The sequence below is a fragment of the Dermacentor andersoni genome, chromosome 6 (genome assembly GCF_023375885.2).
Source record: "Dermacentor andersoni chromosome 6, qqDerAnde1_hic_scaffold, whole genome shotgun sequence".
Lineage (NCBI taxonomy): Eukaryota > Metazoa > Arthropoda > Arachnida > Ixodida > Ixodidae > Dermacentor > Dermacentor andersoni.
In genome coordinates this window covers 31340288-31360742 of record NC_092819.1, presented here as the reverse complement: position 1 = coordinate 31360742, position 20455 = coordinate 31340288, and positions in this window count along the sequence as shown.

Sequence of the window (20455 nt, the reverse complement as noted above, 5' to 3'; positions counted from 1 at the left end):
CAAAAGAAGGTTGAAAGAACGGCGAACTCCAAATGCAGTGGAATCCGCCTAAACGAAACTCGAAGGGACAAAAGAAAGTGGTCTGTCCGAACTTTCGCTTTAGCGAATGACACAAAAATCAAGAACAATTATTTTATTTCGAAAAACACTTTCGAGTGCTCTTTTTTTACTGCGTCGAACAAAGTGACCTTATTGCGCTCTGCTTCGTATATCACCGCTCGCACGTAAGCCAATAATATCAATTTCAGGGGCAACATCTGCGGCCTTCTCTTTTGATCAATATGAGACAACTGATTCAAAATTCATCGCTGCGCGAACGCTTGAACCATACGAACAGTACCTTTTCCGTTTGTCGGTGTTGAGATGTACGCATTCTTATTTGGTCATTCGAAAAGCTGCCGTTCCAGGCAACGCGAATTTTCTCTTCGTCTTTAATCACCCATGTCAACGAGGACTTCAGAATATGAAACATCGCCGCGCTTCGCGTCTTTCATGACGTTCATTTTGGCAGCTAGTCCGAGCGCTTTGTGCTCTCGGTTTTTGGTTGCCGCTATCGCGAGGCACGGGGCGTGAAAACTGCGCAATGTGAACGTAACATAGCAGCCATTGTTGCAACAGAACTACAACTGTTTGATGGATTTGACTTTCTTGACTGTTTGTCATCACCATTTACATACTTGTCGGACTGTTCATGTTCTGTGTAAAACAGCCAACAAAGCACGTGAAAGTTTGGGTCTCAGTTGCGTTTACCCGAAGTTCGCAATAAAAGAAAAAGCGTTCCGTTTATGCGAAGTTAACATTGTACGTATGGGTGGCTAACCAAAGCTGATATTATCGTTCCGCTTATCCGTCATTTCCGATTGAGCGAGTTTCGTTTATCCTGGAACCACCATAAAAATTTGCACATTTATAGTTCTGGAAAAGGATTAGGCGTCTTGCGTCCCAAGCTGCACTATGAGTTATCCATAGTGCAGATAAGTGAAGCTCTCCATTAATTTTGATCGCCTGGTGTTCTAAGACGATAAACACGATTTAAGAGTACACGAGCGTGTATGGCATTTCGCCTCCACTAGTACGCAACCACCGCCCAGCCGCGTATGTACCCCTATTAATGACATGCACCACTGTTAATAAAAACCTTTCCATAGATAATGTAGGAGAGGCCACACGAATGCAGGGGACTTTATGAAAGAAAAGAACCCCGTTCGCGTGTTTCTTGCTACCTACACCACCGCACCGCAACGAGCTTTTAACGTTAAACATAAACATGTTTTTTAAACAACGCACAGTTAAACAAAAATCATTACCTGATCTGTCGGCTCGCAGGTATCAAATTAAATTAAATTCTGAGGTTTAAAGTGCCGGAACCGCGATCTGAGACACGCCGTATAGTTGGGGGATGCAGGAATAATTTTAACCACCTGGGACACTTTAAGTTGCACTGAAATCTAAGTACACGAACGTTTTTTGCATTTCGCCTCCATCAAAACGGATCGAACCCGCGACCTCAAGCTCAGCAGCGCAACACCACAGCCACTGGTCTACCGTGGCGGATGGCTCTCAGGTATCTCTAAAGCACTAAGGCAACTTAGTATGAGATCGCATGAGATGGAAATGCTTCCTCAATTTCCCTAGATTTCTCATATTTTGACTATTCCTATCTTGGATCACTGCGTATGGGTCACTGGGCGTGCTTCCATTCAATTCAATTCAAGTTTATTTACCAGACAATATGCTGGAAGGTCCGGTGGGCTAAAAGCCGTAAAAACGGCTTGACGGGGCCCGGCGACCGTTACATGGCAGCGGCTATATAAGGTGCACAGGCAAAGGACTAAGATAAGCCGTTACAAAGGCAAAAATGAAAAACCTGCAGATTACAATGCATAATGTAACATATTCATAAATCACACAAATACACTTGAAATACGATGCACATGAAAATGCATATGCAAATTTGAACACATAGTACCACGTATTTATCACTCACACAAACACACTTAAAATGCTGCAAAAAGAACACACAAAAAATTTAATGCTTTTAATGACTGATTTGCAAGCAGCATATATAGTATATATAGTAGATATTTATAGATACTGAATCTTTTACTAGCAAAAAATAGAACAAAAGAAAACGTAATTCTTGTGCAATACCTCCAAAATGGTTATGTGCCACTTTGACACAAGGTGTATATTATCCTTAAACGTATTTAGGCATGTGTTGTACTTGTCCTTGCATATTCATCATCGTTCATCAGCCCTCCTCAGACACCTCCCTCCCTCCCTCCCTCCCTCCCTCTTTGTGCATATATCTCGCATCACCATTCATCCCTGGACGTACATCGTACATCGCACTCGTGCCCGTGAGATCACTTCGTCGACGTTAGAACTATGCTTAACCAGCGCGACCGAAACTACGTCACAGGGAGAAACAAATACCACAGACCAAACGCTGTGTCCTCGTTGCAGTCGCGCTGTTTGAGCATAGCTCTAAAGATGAGTCCAACTAACCCTTACCAAGATGTTACTAATGCGTCGACGTCTTGCACTGTTAATCCGCCTTTGATGTGTCCGGATTTCGGCATAGCTTGTTAAAGGCGTAGTACATATGCATAAACATTGCAGGAGATTACATGTTGCAGAGTGCGAAAATAAACACAAATATTCCCATCGTACTGAGTAGTATAGCACTTATTTAGCCGCTTCATTAAAGCCTCGATTCACATAGATTCAAGCATTTCAGTGGGATCTGCATATTCTTTACACTCTTTCCCTTACCCCCAGTGTAGGTTAGCCAACCGGACGCTCGTCTGGTTGACCTGCCTGCCTTTCCTCTTCTTGCTTTCTCTATCTCTCTCCCTCCGATGCAATATTCTGGGAAACACGCGCACTCATGGCCGATAAACACCTCGGCCCCGGATGCACCCGCGCCCCGCGAGTCCACTGCGGGTCAGAGTGAGCGACGGCTATGCCCGGAATGTTGTTGTTCGCCCAGGCTCCTGCCCGGCTGGCGTCCCGCTGAAAGAACCCTTAGGTGCCGCGATCATCGTGTGCCCGACTGGAACGCTTCGTTCGCGACCTTCCGGCGGCTATTTCGTCAGGAGGGCTAAACATAGCCGAGCGCCGCGTCTGGTCCAGGGAGAAGTCCCGAGTTGCACAGTTGAGGGGGGTTTGGGGCACGTAAACTCCTATCCAAGAATATATATATATATATATATATATATATATATATATATATATATATATATATATATATATACTCGCGGACAACTTTCTGTGGCAATGAAGGGAAAGCTACGGGCGCGTGGCTGCTGCACATGTGTCACGGCGCCAAGTAGTCCGGCAGCGTTTGACAGTGCTTTTGGTTGCTGCGGGAACAGACGTTGAATTGACGCAGCTTCGCCGTGCGACGGTTTCGCCTTTTTCTCAGACGCGGAAGGGAAAAGCCGCAAAATAAGTAAACTTGTACATTCAGTGGCGTGTTTTGCCTTATTTGACAGTTGCTAATAAGGTGTTTATGTTTTCTCTTCCCCAGCTTAACCTAACGGGGATGGAAACACGGGATTCTTTTCAGAAGCGCTCTCATTGGTGCGCGCTTTGCCTTCCTAGCTTTCCCTTCGTTGCCACAGAAAGTTGTCCGCGAGTATAATTTTTGAATTCATGTCCTTCGTGGCCGCATGTAATATCACTGAAACATCGGGCAAAAATGTGTTAGCATGCTAAAAGGCTCATTACAGCGGATTGGACGTATGTGTGGCTGTTATACAGAAATTTCTTGTCTTCTTTTTTTTTTTTAGCTGCACCAAATATTTAAAAATTACATATGGCAAATAGCACAATTCTAATGATCTGAATTACTCGTTGAGGATGCCGTTACTTCTAAGAGAAATGAAAATGCTTAATTGAATAATTAACATTTTACGATAGCAACTTTCTTTAGTTAATTACCTTACGGCACATATTTGAATCTACGAATCGCAGCTAGTGAGTATGCAAGTCATATCGACTTGGAACGATTTTTCAAGACTATGCCAGTTTCGAGATATTAACTTGAGACGTGTCCGACGAAATGCATTGGCGTTCCGTATGCTCCTATGCTTAAATGTAGAAAACAGCGTTTTCTTAAAAATGTAAGCGGAACAACAGCGCATTTTTGACGCAAGGTTGAGGGCACAAATTTCGAAACCAGTGCCATCCTCAGTATTCGTTGTAGAGAGAGAGAGAGAGAGAGAATAATGCAGAGAAAGGCAGGGAGGTTAACCAGAGGTAGTTCCGGTTGGCTACCCTGCGCAGGGGGAAGGGTTAAGGGGGATAAAAAGAGAAACAGAGTGGAAGGGGGAGATAGAAAGAAATGGAGTTGATATGCCTTCCATAGTCAGTAGCTACATTTCGTAGATTGAAATATGTGCTACAAGATAATTAATCAAGATGTTAATTAGCGTAATTATATTCATTATTCAATTATGGATTTTAATTTCTGTTCAAAGTAATGGCCGCCTCATTGAGTAATTTAGCTCAGGGGTTAGAATTGTGTTATCTGCCACAGGCAATTTCTTTTTTAAATTTGGTGCATCAAAACAAAAATTACTGTATATGCTATGGCTGTGCCCAGCCCTTAACGCCTCTCCACCCATCACGAAAGAACAATGGCAGGAATCGCTGAAGAGCAGCAATCTCCACATGCAACTCCAGGCTGTCCAGAGGGCCCACGACATTGCGGCGGAACTTCATCTCCCGGTCCCATCGTGGGTGGCGCCACCGACTTGATCTTCGGGAGCCTTCGGTTTTAGCTCCCCCAGATCTCAGTCCCTCAGTACTCAAATAAAGTTCTTGTCATGTGATGTCATGTATATGCTACACCCCTCGTATTTGCTGCATCAGCTCCATTAACTAACGCGGCAGGTGCAGAGGCGATACCACTCATGGTACGCCTAGTACACGCATGCCAGGACCAAATACTACGGTGACGTCCATGCAGTCTTACTTATGAATACCACTGTTATTCTGACATTACACTCCTTTGGCCATAATGTGTTACGATCGATCCCTTTCACTTTACATTCCTTTCTACCTTCACCACTGGTTCGGATGCACCAACCGTGGTTGCTCAGTGGCTATGGTGTTGGGCTGCTGAGCACGAGGTCGCGGGATCGAATCCCGGCCATGGCGGCCGCATTTCGATGGGGGCGAAATGCGAAAACATCCCTGTACTTAGATTTAGGTGCACGTTAAAGAACCCCAGGTGGTCGAAATTTCCGGAGTCCTCCACTACGGCGTGCCTCATAACCAAAAAGGGGTTTTGGCACATAAAACCCCATAATTTAATTTTCTGGTTCGGATGCCACTGCTTCACCGAGCTAGGGCCCTCGGTGAAGTAAATAAGTATAGGAAAATAAGTATAGAGGAAAAAAATAACATCGTTACAGAAATACGCCCCTTGCTGGATGAACGTACCAGAAGAGGCTAGCTTCTCCAAGCCGGTAACCGCATTATGGATCGTCAAATCCGGGAGGACTGCTTCGTCCATTTTCGTACGGCGTGCGCGGTGAATAATCATCGTAAACGTCACACTGCCGCACTTAAAGCTCGCGACCTTTCGCGAACCCTTTCTACGGTCGCTCAACACCCGTTATCCGCGTCTTCCTCCCGCCCCAGGCAGCGATGAAAGTGTTCAGCCGGCGACCGGGTCAAGCGCCGATAACGAACTGAGGCACCGTTGATGCGGACAGAGAGGTTCCAGGAAAAGAGAACAGAGAACAGCACGAGGCGGCACGGCACGGTGAACCGGAGTGAGCCGGGTCCGGCCACCCACTTTGTACACACAAGCGCGCGAACGAGCACCCGAAAGCGGCACATGGCATTCGCGGGCGGCGTTCTATATCGCAGCAGCCTCGTGGCGTGACTGCAATGCGCGACAGATAGCTCAGTAAAAGCGGTGCTCCCAAAAGCGGGCGGCTATTCGTTGGTGCGGTGCATTCTTTTGAACAAACAAGATATCGCTTATCTTTGTCTCCCACGTTTTCTTCTTTTTTTTTTGCACACGGCCCTCGTATTCCTGTAAGTTCACTCTACGATACGTGAGACACTCGATGAGAATGCAGTTTTCTTGACGTAATTTGTTCGCTGTTACGGGGCGTGATGTGATGGTCATCGATGCTTGTGGCTATCAGATTAGGCACACGAGGAGAGAGATATATATGTCGTCGAACATAGGAACCACCGTAGACTCGTGGAGGCTGTAGCCGTGGGATACAGGAAAAGAGAAAGGAAGAGAGAAAGATGTATGGGGGCACATAACGGATTCATGTTCCAGCTTATCCCTCGGGTAGGGTTGCAAACCGGTTCTTCGTCTTGGCTGATGTCTGTCTACCTTCCTGGCCGCCCGCCTGCCCGCCTGCCATCATGTCCGCACCTGGTACAAAATCTTCGATACGACGGAAATCATCGTCAAGGTTTCGCACGAGAAATGTATGAGTAACGTACGGAATTATCTGACTCGCCGACAAAACCGCATTCTTGTAGGACTTTCTTGTGCTGCCAGTCTAATCTTGAAACTCAGAATAGCCGATGGAATGCGCGCGATTCGGTCGTCCCCTGCGCTGCTCTTGTGCAACACGAAAGCGTAGGGCTGCAAGGAGACGTGCCGACCAACACCGACAAGGAAACCGCGGGCTTCGTTCCAAAAGTGCCTGCCGTAGGATATAACTAAACAAACACCACAGAATTGCACTGTTACTTCTCAAGTCCGCAATGCCCACTTCGGTATGTAGAGTCCTGGGAGGTCCACCAACGTTTTGCACGGAATATGAAACGTCTGTCGCGAGTCCTTGTTTGGTTGCGCCGCAATCCAGAGCAGTCACGGCGAGCAACCTCGTCAGTCTCTTCTTTTACATTTGTCATATTTTATGCGTCTTGCTCTCTCTGATAGCTTCTACTTCACCCGCCTGAAGGGGTTCAGTGGCAATGACATTCTGCTGCTTGAGTAGAACGTCACGGTTCTGATTACGAGAGAGCTCGCCTACAAAGCTTTTGGTTCCCGTTCAGGTAATATTCTAAATTAATTTTGATCGCCAAAACAGGGTTTCTTACAGACTCCGTGTAGCTTTGAGCCGTTAAAATCCATCTGTCTGTCTGTCTATCTATCTATCTGTCTGTCTGTCTGTCTGTCTGTCTGTCTGTCTGTCTGTCTGTCTGTCTGTCTGTCTGTCTGTCTGTCTGTCTGTCTGTCTGTCTGTCTGTCTGTCTGTGTCTGTCTGTCTTTCTGTCTGTGTCTGTCTGTCTGTGTCTGTCTGTCTGTCCGTCTGTCTGTCTGTCTGTGTCTGTCTGTCTGTCCGTCTGTCTGTCTGTCTGTGTCTGTCTGCCTGTCTGTGTCTGTCTGTCTGTCTGTCTGTCTGTCTGTGTCTGTCTGTCTGTGTCTGTCTGTCTGTGTCTGTCTGTGTCTGTGTCTGTCTGTCTGTCTGTCTGTCTGTCTGTCTGTCTGTCTGTCTGTCTGTCTGTCTGTCTGTCTGTCTGTCTGTGTCTGTCTGTCTGTGTCTGTCTGTCTGCGTCTGTCTATGTCTGTCTGTCTGTCTGTCTGTCTGTCTGTCTGTCTGTCTGTCCGTCCGTCCGTCCGTCCGTCCGTCCGTCCGTCTCTGTCTGTCTATCTATCTATCTCTCGAGCCTTCGGAACGTAAAAACCTGGGCGTCTATAGAAAGTCCAATTCATATTTTTTAAGCCCGCCAAGTTTCTGTCAAACTTGAACAAAATTATAAAATTGCAAACAGCAGCCTTCAGGACGCTCTCGATGAAACCTCTATGAACAATAACATCATATTATTTCAGTATCCTTTTAAAGTCAATTATTTTCTCTTCCCACCCTTTAAACCCCTTCCCCTGTGTAGGGTAGCAAACCGGACATGCGCCTAGTTGACCTCCCTACCTTCCCTTCCTTCCTTTTCATCCTCCTCCCTTCTCTTCCCAACTCGGGTTGAGGAGGGAGGGGGGATAATTTTATTATTTTCTTTGTGTGACGTGGCACAGAAAAAAAAATGGCCAGGCTTAGCTTGGTTAAGCCAAGAATGCGTTGCATATTTGGGAGTTGGGAGGAGCGGGAGTCAGGTGGTGGCTGCGGCCGCGCGCGACCGCGCGAGTTGGGGCCCAGCTTTTCCTCCGGCTGTCGTGACGTCACGTCACGTGGTTGCGCTAAAGGTCAATGGTGGCTGCCCGGCCGCGCCCAGGGGCTGAACTGAGTGATTGCAATATGCAACGCATAAAAATACACGCACACTTTTTCTCACGCTCATTGGTTTGTTTGTGCGTAGCGCATGATTTCTCGACGAGACAGCGCTGCCATCTGTGAGCAGAAATGCTCCCTGCGCGAAGCCGACGGTCGCCTAAATTAACAAAACAGAAAATAACACAAAGCGAGAATCCAGCGATGCCAAAAATGAGCGCATCCCTCGTTTCACGGTCGGAATAGTCCACGCCCAAACTCGCACTCCTGGTGTATCTTCATATACCGGACGTGCGCTTTATTTTAGGCTTCCAGGTTGGTTGTCGTTTCTTTCGTTGGAGCGCATTTAGCTGTGCCAGCGCTAAATCAGAGGAAAATAGACAAAGAAAATAAAAGGAACGCGGGGCTGAACTAGAGCGTGCGGCAGGGGGACCCTAACTTGCGCAGGAGGGAGGCGACGGGTTTGGACGCAGAGCGGAATTGCGGAAGTGGCTCCCCTCCGGAAAGCTTGTTACGTCACATAGCAGTGTAGTACTGCAGAAAAGCACGCTTTACAAGCTGACGACGCTGAGGAGCAAATAAAACGGTGGTGGCAACAACAATGGGGCGCTGCTGACATGTCAGTCACTCTCTAAAAGATTCAGGCTAAAATACCAGCGCACCGAAACGTGTGAGAGGGACAACTTCCATACCAGGAAGGAGGAGACACACGGTGACTCCGGGCCCGTTCCCAGTCACCGTGTGTGTCCAGGCATGAAGTGGATCACTTCGTGACGTTAGGTAAGACTTTCTTTTCAGCCATCTGCGTTCGTATCTCGTCCCGTGCGTAGGTTAACACAAACTTTACAGTTACAGAACCGTCAAAAAACAAACTAACAGACTGAACTCTAGTTGAAGTCTACGCAATGCATTGCATTAATGATTTGTCGAGAACAGTTTTTTCAATAATGCAACGGTAGTGTAGCAAAGCCTCATGTAGAGATTACAGGCAGCAGTGTTTATATTTATAAGTAAGACATAATGTTTGTAATGACATGATATAAGTTTGAAAGCAAACTAAAGCCACATGGTACATACCAGGAGGCCCCATGGATCTTGGTGCTTACCGGGAGATGAACGATCAAGCACTTACAGAGACAACAGCCCCTGTGCGGCAGGTGCATGCGGAGACAACACTTAGCGTTGAAATGGTAGGGCCATACGCTGCTGCGTATGGCGCGGCCGTGCGGGCTCGATCTTTAAAACGATCTGCGATGGGGACAAAGTGCGCCCAGTGCTGATAGCTTCGTGTGCGCGGTGTTTTTGCCGCTTAGTTCGAGTTGAAACGAGAGCCAGCACGAAGGACAGTCGCTTGCTGCTGCTGCCGCCTTTCCTCACTCCAGCATTTTGGGAGTGAGTTTCCGCGGTTATCAACTGAGATGTGCTTATGTTTGCTTGCGCGCGCGTGACACCATGCTTGTTAATTTAGTTAGTAAGCGAATGTTTACAAGTTTATACGGCCGATAAAACTACTATCCTTACTTCGTTGAGCTATCTACTAATTTGGTATCGCAATCGATGCTTCACTTTTCGGGCCAAACTGCTACTTTTTTTAATGCGCAAACATTTCTATGCCTACTCAACGTCGAAACCGTCCGTCCGTCTGTCCGTCACGTAAGTTGATCTCGCCTTCAAGAGAGGGCGGGCAGCAGCGAGCGGATTGAACTTCGTGCTGCCTCTCGCTCCAATGCAAACTAAGCGGAGAGGACACAGTGCACACGAAGGTACCAGCACTCGCGCACTCTGTCCCCATCGCAGATCTATTTCAAGATAAGGCCCGCGCGGACACTCCATACGCAGCCGCCGCCGGAGTACGGTTGATCACGGTTGATAATCCTTAGACGCAGATGGATAAGGCGCTAAAGAGTGATATCGGCTTATAATTATCGGAACAACATAGCGCCGCCAGCTGTAGTAGTTTGCTTGCGTCATCAATTCACGTTGCGCCGCTGTCCGTAGCAGTTCGTGTCATAGCAGCACTGTCGTTTATACTGGTCTGTTCAAGCTTCATATGAGTGATGATGACGCTGGGCTGCATGGAGATTAGCAAGTGGTACAATGAAATTATGCATACTTAGAAAACTGCCAGATGAATACCTGCGTGAATTTTTTTCGACAGGCATATACCGATCGGCGTCTATTGCGTTAGTAGCATTAGTATTAAGCGAGTCAGAGCCCAGTACTACTTCGTCGTGCAATAGAGGTCCCACAATTCAGCGGATAGTGCTAAGACATTCGACAAGACCTGAGCAGCAGAAGCCACGGTCAACAAAGTCCGGGAAGGTTAGCGAAGAAAGTTCCGCATTAAAATGCTTTATTGTGAAAGGAATAATTGCTTGGCCAAATGGGGGGGGGGGGGGGTGAGAGAAGGAGAAGGACGATTAAGTTCGCGTATTAAGAGGAAGCGGGAACACTGCGATCATCAGCATCTGGAACCACTGTAACATGCATGTTTAGAGATAAGAAAGAAATTATTTTCATTCCATTTTAAACTCGGCGTCCATTTTAACCATGCGAATTTCTGTTTCGCAATCTGGGTGAACATTTATTTAACGGGTTTAACGACATAGCTAGACACTGCGCTACGCATTACAAAGAAAACCATTGTGTTGTTTTCGAGCGGCGTGAAATGTACGCTGCTTTTGTAGCCTAACAGGACCGAGAGCACTGTTTTATGTTCTAAGACGTCGACCACGTGGAAGACAACACAGCACGAAAGAAAACACAAGTTTTAACAGCGACAGCTGGCGAAACGACAATGACGAAATGTTTTTATTGTCCTGCTGAAGAAACATGATGATGATGGCTGTGGCAGACGTGACGAATTTTGAATTAAGGGGCCCGTGAACAGCTCTCGCCGTAATAGAAACAGGACAAACACAGACGCACACTCCCACTTATCCGTGCCGTGGACAATTCTAAATAACTTCACCCCGTAGACTGGATCCTAGCGGAAAACACTCTTCACATGCAAACGTGGTCAGCCTCCAGTTTCTTGCAAACGTGACAACAGTGCCTGCGACAACCGCGACTAACGCCGTGGCCACTGGGACGTCGCAGTCGTTTACACAAAGGCCGTAGCCCTGAAAGAGGAGAAGGATACAAGTACGGAAAAAAAGGTAAACAAAAAGAAATAAAACGCCTCTCAGAACAGCGCGAGGTTGTTTCATCATGGAGCTCGCGCCTCGCGCTGTCGAGACCATTAAGGCAGGCAGCTGTGGCGCACACGCACCCAGTCAAAGCGCTAACGGACCCGGATGGACACACGCGGGCCGAGCGGCGACGACGACGAGGAGTTCGTCAGCCACGGCAGGCCAACGCAGTCATTCGCCGCGGGGGCGTGCAGAAACTCTGTGTTCCTTACTGTATACACGCGCGCGCTTCATTGTCCCCAAGCGTATATAGCACTTTATTTTTTTTCACGGGGAGGGTTAATGCGCTTTTAAAGATCCAGCGATGGTGGAATTCCTTTTCACGGGAACCTCTCGCGCCGCCTTCTGCGCGCACGGCAGGGCAAACATCCTGCGAAACGCTCTGGTTGGCCGGCAGCATGTTGTGTGCGAAACGGACAGTGCGTGTAGCAGTAGGCTTAGCTGCCGCGCTGGCCGTGGAAACCGCTGCGCGGTAGCGAGTGGCAAATGAAAGCGTCGCGCGCTCCGGTGCGCTTGGCTGCCCTAGTGAGAGACGCACGCAAGCCCGAACATATACCTTAATGTTTGCCACCGCGGTACGCGATGACCGGCATGCCTGAGAAGATAGAGTTTTGTTTCTCTTTTTCTACTATTCGCGGTTTTTTTTTTCTTTTCTTTTTTTTTCCTTCATGCGCGATAGCTCGTTAATTAGTGTGTGGGGCATAAGGCTATGAATCCGATCCCCCGTGATGGCGGCTGACCAAAGCTTTGTTTTCCTTCATCATACTGCCCGAATGAAACCGAGTACGAGGAGGTGACCTGACGGCGATGACAAGATAACAACGTCACAGCGACAGCTCCTTGACGAAGACGGTGACGTTGTATACGTGCAGGACGCACGGATCGCAGCAAATTCAGTTTCGGTATTACGAGCTGTCTGCTGTTGCCGAGGTATACAAAAGAAAGAAAAAGCGCTGCATCTTCGACAATAAATAATAGAACACACAAAATCAGCTAGGACAGCACTGCGTGTGTTGCGCTTTGTGTTGAGGAACGGTCGTCTGCTGTTGCCGTATGCGGTTTGTTTGAAGGTCAAGAAAAACTGTCGATGAGAATTTTTTAGGCATATCAGTATTCCGCCTTTTAGGCTTCCATATATGTTAGCATTAGTGCGTCTCTGAGCTGGCAACGTGCATTGTTCTCCTAGAACGAAGCCAAGAGTGAGGGAAATGAGAAGAGAGAGAAAGAGAAGCGGCAATATGTGGCATTGTAATGTTACTCGCAAGTCGACGTCCTCGAAAGCAACCGTGCAATAAATATTCCTGGAAGCACGCGCGCGGCGCCAAGCAACACATCCGCTGCATTAGTTATCTCATAGTGCTGCTACAAATATTCTTGCGAGAGCCAATGCTGACGCACGTGCTTGATGGCCCACTTGTTTTGCTACGACTCTCACTCTCTTCGCTCTCTTACGCGAGGAATTCTTCCCTACCGAAACTTCACCTGAGTACATTTCTTCAGGGAAGCGGAAGCTATGCGCATGTTTCCATGTTGCCTGCAGTGTTTTCCCTGTCACTGCGTACGTTAAGTCCTGATAGTTACATGATAAATTCTTTGTTGATGGTACGTCTGCAGACAGCGTCAAGTGCGTGGTGTTTCCCTACGGTTAAATATAACGAGTCGCGTATAGTGACTCAGGTATAATTAACAATTTTACACCCAAGTGCCCAAGAGGCAAAATGACGATATATGGCTCGGTCGGAGTAAGTGACGTCAAAACATGTCAGGGCTAGAAAAGCCCCGATCTGTACGACAGCAACGCTGATGACGTCGAGACATCTGGCTCTCCCGCAGCCTATTTTGCCACACTTTCGTCGCTCGATGAGCGGCATCATCCACAACAACGACAACGACAGCCAGTGGACGCAGCCGGCGCTACCCCCTGCAGCGAGTTTCGTAGCTTTGGCGGCACTGAGTTGAACTAATTAGATGGGAGTGCAGAAATGCCTACAGGAGTGGTAAGTTGTTTTGGCCGCCGTTGAAGAGAACGCGACAGACAAACACCAAACGCGCGTTACAGCCGCGTACCTGCGGAGGCGTTCGCGGTCACCGAACGCGCGTGCGATTGCCTCCAATGTCACAGTGGTCTCGCCACGGTCACTTGTCCTTCCCGACGCGCCAGCTCCACTGTTCCGAGTGCTCTTACGAAGCAAGGACGACAAAGCAAGGGGCTGCCTATTATGCGGAGGCCACTGCCGTTGCGGGCGCTCTCCGCTGAATTAGAAGCGGTCGACGCAGACTCCTTGTCGCCACCCGGCTGTTGGCACCCGCTCAAAAGCAGCACCCTGTAGACGAGGGAGCCGAGCGAGAACTATCCGCGGATTCCCGGAAGGAGGTCGACGGTGCCAGCGATTCATTCCAGCAGAGCAACGGAACAGAAACGAGTCTAGCCGCGTGTTGTCGACAATGGCCGCCCTGCTAATGTGAGAACGGCGGTGATCAAGGGTAAAGTCGAGGGCACGAGCCATGACTCTGTTTCCTTGCGCTCTTTTTTTAACGTGTTTAGTTAGATATTTTAGAGAATAGTGATTCAGCAGCTACTGCTTCAGTCCATTTCCGGTTGATGGACGAAACTTTGACAGTCAATTTATGTGACGGTAGATTTATGTGTTCTTCCTGATCTGGATATGTCTATCCGTATGCAGTAGCAAAATATGTATAATAATGACAAACACGATCATATCAGCATGGCAAAAATAAAGTTAAAATGATACAATGAACGAAATTAACGCATTGAGCCGAAAAAGTTAAACTTTCCAACAAGGTCGTCGTGGGAAGCTAACACTGCATGCTTTGGCGGTTGTACATACATTACATCTAAGGATTGGCTCCAATGACTGTGCAGTTTATCAGCGCGTATAATTGCGGATAGCTTTCCGTGGCAATGAAAAGAAAGCCACAGCGGCGGAGCTTCTGCATGTATGTTACTGCGCCAAGTAGTCCGGCAGCGTTTGACGGCGCTTTTGGTTCCTTGGAACAGATACCGGGAGAGGGGAATTGTATCTTCCAAGTGGGACGGTTTCGCATTTTCTCAAAGGCGGAAGAGAAAAACAGAAGAATGAGTCAAATGTAATACCCAGTGGTGTATTTTGACTTAGTTTCCTGCTGTAAATAAGCTACTTATATGTTTTCTCCTACTCACCTTAAGCTAACGCTGATGAGAATGTGGGACTTTCTTTCGGGAGCGCCCTCACTTGCGCACAGTTTGCTTCTGTAAGATCTTCACTTACGAAGTTGCCTGCGAGCATAATGTCCTTTACTCCCAGGCGCTTAGCTCACGACAGTGATATAAACGCCTGCTGGTCAAGGCTCGCGATCAGAGCGTAGGTTTCGGCATTGGTGCTTTGTATACATTTCTTGTATAACATTGTTATCTACCGTTTGGACGGTAACCCCAATTGGACCCGTCATACCATTTTCTTAGTTCATTCCCGATCCCGGAATTGTACGTTGTCGTCTAAACAATGAAACTCTTCAACCGATCTCGTTCTGTACTCGCAACACCGCCAGACCACAGACGCCTCGGCCCCCGTTCAAAACTTCCACGAATAAAACCTGGCCAGTGGTCACGCAGACTAAGCAAGTATGCACTCTCTTGATGTCACAGCGTTGCTGACGTTTTCAATGGCAATGGATCGTTCATCGATATGCTCACTGAATGCTGGCGCTTGCTGCATCGTTAACGTTGCCCACGTCGCAAAGTGCTGCTGGAAAAGCTTTTTATTTTCTGCTCCCCTTTCATGAAAACAATCGCCGCAATACAAGTGACAAACAACGCACGAGGCAAAAGCGAAACCTGCTCAGAAAGGTCGCTGACTACCTATTTTCTTTTATTACATGTACCGGCCACGCAATGTGCCTAAAGCGCTGCTCGTGCAATGGGCATTCTGCGTGAACGCCATGCAGCCCACGCTGGTCGGAAAAAAATAAAATAAAGGTGATACAATTTTACTGGTGCCCTTCGGCGAAGCAGTTACTGCTGCCATCAGCCAATGAGGGATTGCTCTTTTTCTGAACCGAGGCGAGATTTGATGACGTAATTACCTTCGCCTGCATGACAAACGATGTGGGTGGCCTTCGCTGCGGATGTCGCTGCCTCGAATTGACATCGGAAGTCGGCGGACAGCGAGCAGAGAGGAAACGTGCTCGGGTCGATTCGGATCGAACTACAGGTGCGGATCGAATGCTGCAGAGCTTTGTTTGTTAAGTACAGTTAACCTCAAGTTAGCTTTATACCTTCTATGTTCGATCATGCTACGTGCTTCGGTCGCGTTGACTATACCTCAGTGCTGAACTACTTGAATGAGGACTGAAGCTGTCCTTGTGACATAGTTATAACTGTGCGTATATGGCACACCGCACAAATCTGTTGGCTAATAATATATACGCCTCTAATATCACAGTCTATAACGCCCGCGGGGTCTGGGAAACGTATTTGCTCTATGCAGTAAAGGACTGCGAATTTCGGCTGTTTATTACACGTTATAGCTAAATGGAATAACAACGCATATAGGACAGGAGAAACAGAATAAACAGACGTTCATTACGTTTGCCCTGTACTGTGCGCTGTTTCTTCATTTAGTTACATGCACTGTCCCAAAGCTACTCTCTCTTTCTTGCCGCTTAATGTGCCACGTTATGTCAACTAATGTAAACATCTAAGTTGAAGTCTGATGTGACCAAAGAAAAGCTTGCCGGCTCGTACAGGGATAATAGATGACAAAAAAAAAATAAGAATAAGAACGAGAGCAAAAACGAATGTCAAGCGAATGCTTAAAGTGAAGAGCCCAGCATTTTGCTTAAGGGGCACATTACAAGATAACTGCATTTTCGCTTTAGTAAATCCCTAAACAGCGATATTCCCACAAGAGAACAATGGCTCTGTTTTCTACTGTCGCTTGATCCCTTATTTCAATGCCAAAATTAGTCGTGCTACATGGTGGATGCTTTGCAGAGTGAGCGGTTAAACCGTTACGCAAGTCAACGTTCTGCCAATAGCGTCTTCACTATTACGTCCACGCATGTTGCCTTGGCCACGGCGAATCTGCGAAGCCTTCCCTCTTAAAGCGGTTGCGCCCTTTGGGGTGTATATTTGTCCCACAACAATAATCGTCATCTGCCTTGCTTGCGTTTCCTTTCTTGAAAACTCGGCGCTCGTTACTTTCCTGTCGAGAATGCTGCGTCACACTGATAACGCGCATGCCGTTCGTGACTGGGAAGTACCGGGCTCGGAGCGTCAAAGAAAGGAAACGCGGGCAAGACAGATGACGATTATTGTTGTGGGACAAGATAGGCCCCAAAGGGAGTAAACTTTTCTAAGAGTGTTGTCACCAAGCCCAAGCTGCCGCGTATACTGCTCTATCCAAACGTCCTTGATTTACCCGTATAGGCTCATTAAGTTACCGGGGTGGTGGTGAGTTGTAGCAACAGGTAGGTTTAGCCTGGCAATCAAGGCCGGCAATTGCTCCGCCCGAGCGTCTTTTATAAAATCACTGTGGGGTTTCACCACATGTCCATCAGACCAGTCTCTCTTAAAGGTCCGATTAGGAGACGTGAAGTTTCTTTGCGGGCTGTAACTGGTCCTTCCAGGAACACACGGTGTTGCAGGCACGTGTGCGGAAGGTCCCTTTGTTGCAGATTTTTCAGGAGAGCGTCATTAAGTCACGTCCTACATGACATACGCAAGAAAGCAGGCACTCTGCGCAGAAGAGCGTGACAGTATATATTGTCACGTTATAGCGAAGCTGAAGAAACAAATACTGCCAAAAATGTGAGTTAAGACAACGCCTCCTAGATAACACAAGGCCTGTGCACTCCGATTTGTGACATCATGCTACTTGGACCGAAATTTCCATTGCCAAGCCCAGCGTGACGAAGACGATGACGCCAAAACCACCCGGCTCGATCGGGAGCGTCCCCATTAGATACTATAGCAGTCGGGCAAGGTAGCATGACGTCACGGATCGAAGTGCACCGGCCTTGTGTTATCTAGGAGGCGTTGTTTAAGAGCCTAACTTGTGCCCACAAAGGCGAGGAACATTCAAATCACGATGACAGCGGCAGGCATAGCCGTCAATTATCGAATCTATGTACTCTCACAGATCAATTGTGTCCGCCATTTGCACATGTCTCATCGTACCGTTCCAGAATAATCGCTAGCGCCGGCATGCATTCGAGAATGTATGTACACCGCTATCAGCGATTCACGCAGTCTGATCAGGCCCGCCTCCTTCACTCGTCACTATACCAGGGGATTGTTGTTGTTGTCTTTAGATTACAGATAACGTTTAGAAATCGCCTGTCACAGGCATGGACATTAGCTGCACGAAAAATCGAAATACATATTCTACTAACTAACAAAACCCATGCAATTCCGTTTTTAACTAATTACAGCACGGGATATATTGAAGTTCACGAATTGTAGCCAATACATTCACAAAGAATTCTCAGGGGGGGGGGGGGGGGGCAGCGGTGCCGAGAATTCATTTCCACAACGTGCAACGAAATACATTGGCATCCCAGTTATTTTCGTGCTTCAGTGCATAAAAAAAGTAAGCGGAACCCGAGTGCATTTTTTTACCGCAAGTCTGACGGCCGCTTTGCTGACAAAAGAAAAGAAATAAATGCAAGAAATAACAAAATCCGCAAATCGAGAAAAAGCTCGATCTGACGTATGAAGCCTGGAAGAGTCGCGTGAAGCTGTCACTGAACAAAGCGCCTAACGTATCGGGCTCGTCCGATACGCGTTATATCTTCATTCTTTACTATTCTCCTTTATATTCTAGACCACCATGTGTTGTTCACATACGAAGCTCCCTCTTTATTCGTCCCAACGCGGTACTGTCGTCGTGGCTCGCGTCTATAAATGACTTAATGCGTTCGTCACGACGAAGTCACGACAGCGTGCGCTAAGAGCTTCCATTGCGTGACCTATGCCGTACTGTTATATATATATATATATATATATATATATATATATATATATATATATATATATATCATATACGTGAGCGCCAGTGGAGTGATAGATATTCTCCTACGGACAACATCCTTGCCGGCATCCCTCGCGATGAGGTCCTTCTGCAAAGTTCAACCCCTCTCCTTTTCCGCATCCCCTACCCACCTCATTGTTTCGCTGTTTACCTTCCGCCAACGGAACAAGCACCTTAACGATGCATGCTCATTCGCTCCTGTTGCTCAGCGCCGTAACTCCCTCTGTGCCGCGCACGACGTCGTTCTGTGAACCTCTTGTTATATTGACGACGGTGGGGGGGTGCACATTCGCGTTATTCGCAGGTGCGGCCCGCGGAATCAACAACAGTTGCGACAGACAGAAATGGGCTCTCGCGCAACACGCACGTTTTACGACCCCGGGAGCCCCGCGTTGCCCCGCCGAGCGCCCATACCTTCAACGTGTAGCTTCATTGTCTATTACCCCCTTATCGCCGCGCTGCCTGCTGGCCTTCGGTGCGGGCTATTTTTACACCGAGCTACCTTTCCCGGTGGTCCGGGCTGCCGCATTTGACGGCGACCGAGAGGCGAACCGCTCGGGGCCGTCTACGTCAGCGACGTCCCCACGGTCACTTTCGCTGCCTTCTCGCTTTCAAAAGACCTCCAGAATTTCATCATCATTATCGCGGTTGTCTCCTTGTCCTTTCTTATCGCAGGTGTTCTCGCTAAAATAAGTAAGCCTCATCGCCAGCCGGTTTGAACCAGCGGCGGAACGAAGGCCTCTGGCTGTTGGAGATCTATACGATTAACCCTGTATCGCTGCAGTCAAACACATCCTATACGCATCCTCTACCGACCAATTTCAAAATCTCATCGTTCAGTCTAACGATTAGTAGTCCCCAAATGCGTGGTCGTTTCCAATGGCCCGCACATATGCTCCTACTCTGATACACCCCCGGTTATCTCTGCTACCCATTATAGGCGACCTGCCCGACTTTCCCCCACCCCCTTCTTTTCTCCTTTCTATCTACAACTGCGGTACGCGACATCTTAAAGGGACAATAATGAGAAAATAAGAAAATGAGGTTTGTGACGACAAGAACCAGCTCACCAACAAAAGCCCTTCGTTCTCAACGCTGTGGTCATCCCCCGACGCAACTCTACAGGCCTATCTTTTCAAGTATTTCAGTTTGACGTCATCGCTTGGCGCCACTATAAAAGAAGACCGGCATGATTTCGTCTTCTGTGGGCACGGCGGATCCAAAGCTGCCATGTCGCTAAACGGAACTCTTCTCTACTTACTGCAGGTTAGTCCCCGTTCTAGTTCAATACGCATTGATTGTGAAGGCTTAGTGGTTCTGCCGTGCCCACGGCGTTGTTTTGCAATAGCGTATGACTGCTTTATCGTTTGCAAACTACTAATTTGAGGCGATGTCGAGGAAAACTCAGGATCTACTCAGAAGGAACTGTACGAGCAACTACTTGAAGGTCAGACAGAACTTTGTAATGAACTATTAGAAATAAAAACTCAGTTTGCTGAACTGAAAGAACAGATGCACGACTTTAGGCGTACCATGGAAAATATGGCGTCTGAGCGCTTAGTGCAGCATGAAAGTACTGATCAATTGCAAGCCACATTGAAATCGTTTGAACACGTGATGTCTTTTCAAACTAAAATGCTAACAGACCTCGAAGACCGTAGGAGACGCTCTAATTATTCATGGTATTACTGAAACCTGAGTAGATTCAGAAGGGGAACTAAAGAACAAGTTTGTGAAGGGTATTTTTCACGACAAACTTGAGGTTAAATGCGAATATGTTGGGCGTATCCATCGACTTGGTAAGCAGGCGGGAAAGCTGCCTGTAATAGTGCACCTGGAAGACCTTAAGGAAAAAAAACTTATACTGAAAAACGCGAGTAGACTGAAGGGCTCGAATATCTTTGGTAAGAATGATTGTTCTAAATTGACGGTAAGGAAACGCCGTCTGCTCTGGAACAGGGCAAAGGCCGAGATAGAACAAGGCAAAATAATGAACCTAATACACGACAAACTAAAGATGGTT